Below are 1,977 nucleotides of genomic sequence, written 5' to 3' on the forward strand. Positions count from 1 at the left end.
GGGAGTGCGCACCAGACCGGGAAAATAACTGGATTTTCCCTCCGCTTTCCATCCGGGAGGGGGTATCTGCAAGCCCTCAGCTGTTATTTTAGCCCGGATTTTCGGTGTTCATTTTCTCCTGTTCCTGGAGGTAGCACTGTTAGTCCTAAATCAGAGCAGCGGCTGCAGCCCTCACGTTTTTGCCAAACCCTGCCGCCAGTTTCGGTTGTTGTTGGGAGTCTTGAATCCCCCTGAAAATCCGTCGGCGGGAAAGAGCTGGGGACCAGGGATACAGCCTGCTTGGGTTTCGGTGCCGGTGGCCGTCACCGGTGTCCCCCCTGCCCTGTGAATGTACCAGGGAAAGCTGATCCGCCGCAGCTGGGTGAAATTTGGGCATCTTGACATATTTATGGCTCAGAGAAAGGAAAATTCCAAGGAGACACTGAGCAGAAAGCAGCTCCTACACCTTCCCTGTGCACTTTTACGGATGCCCCGCTTCCAGCAGCCTTTAAGTCTCCCTCACAATCGTTAGAGGTTGGATTATTTGGGGTTTTGGTGTGTTCGAAGCATGGCTTGGGACCGCCTTGCCCAAGCACAGCTTCCTTAGGGATATGCCCTGGGAGATGCCCAAGTGCATGGGGGCAGCCGAGGGGGGCTGTCATTTAACATCCCTTAGCCCCCCAAAGTCCCCAAAGGGGGGGATATCCCACGTATAAAATGGCTCTCCCCACCACTCTTCGCCCTTTGGTTTTTGAACTCCCCTTGCCAGCGCCGGGCTGGTGGGTGTTTCCACACACCGGAGGCGATGGTTTTCCATCCCTCGCCCCGCTCATTCCTCCCAGTGGTTTCCAGTGCGTGAAGCTCAAGCAGGGATTTTTGAAGCTGCATCGCTTGGACCCAGCGTGGTTCCAGCCCGGTGGGACTCTGCCTTCCAGCGGGTGCTGCAGAGAGCCCCCAGCCTCCTGCCCACTGCTTGCAGCCCCTTGCCTTTGTCAAGGCAAGCAGATGCTTGGAGCCAGAGAAAGAACTGAATCAAGTTTCCCATTTGTTCTGGGTGTGCTGCCTTACCTACTAGCATTTCCAAGGCAAAGCCGCCTGGGGAGAACTTTACATACCTGCCTGGGCTAGGGGTTTGCTTGGGAAGGCTATGTGGTCCTGAGAGGTCCCAGGCGACCGACCCAGAAGTTGCTGCACGGTGGAGGCTCCTGTTGCGCCAGCCCAGATAAAGTTCACAAAGACTTTATGCCTCAGACTGCGCTGTTCGTTCGAGATTAAATGTCTTCTAATAAAAAGCTGTGGTCAGTTTAACTCCAAATTGCATACTTCTCTTTATCTGTGGCCTGGAACTCGGCAAACTATGCAAAGTCCCATTTAAATTAATGGGATGCTTCAGTACTGATTTTAATGGGATTTTGTATAATAAAAATAACACTTAGAAATGCCCTAACATTTTGCTGCGAACTTGCAACAAAAGTCGCTGGAACTGGGATAATAAAAATACAGACTTTATATGAAACCTATGAAGGGTTTGTCGTTAACTTCAACGGCACAGTTTCAGGTCTTACTATTTTAGTATACCCTTGTACAAGTAAAAATTACTTTATCAATTAAACAAGAATCTGTGACATCTTTTCTGTTCCAGTCTGACAACTTGTAGGTGAAAATTTAGTTTGATACTATCAAACCAGCCAAGATATTCAGACTCATAAAACAGACTGTATACAAGGGCTGAGAACAAATAAAAATAAGAAACTGCACATTGTTTTTGCCAGGAGTTTGCCCATCAAACAAAGTTAAGCTGTTCCTTCTAAAAAAAATACTTCATCTCCCTCCTTTAATCTATCCAGGAGAACAGTTTTCTGCTCACCCTCATAGAAAACAGTAAAAACCTCCTTCAAAGTAAAATATGTTTTAATTAACAGAGCTGCAAAATAAAATCCACAGCTATGCAACAAACCTCCTCTGCAGCTCGCCATTGTGCGAACCGCTCGGGCAAGC

The sequence above is a fragment of the Cariama cristata genome, unplaced genomic scaffold (genome assembly GCF_000690535.1).
Source record: "Cariama cristata isolate BGI_N322 unplaced genomic scaffold, ASM69053v1 scaffold20053, whole genome shotgun sequence".
NCBI classification, from domain to species: domain Eukaryota; kingdom Metazoa; phylum Chordata; class Aves; order Cariamiformes; family Cariamidae; genus Cariama; species Cariama cristata.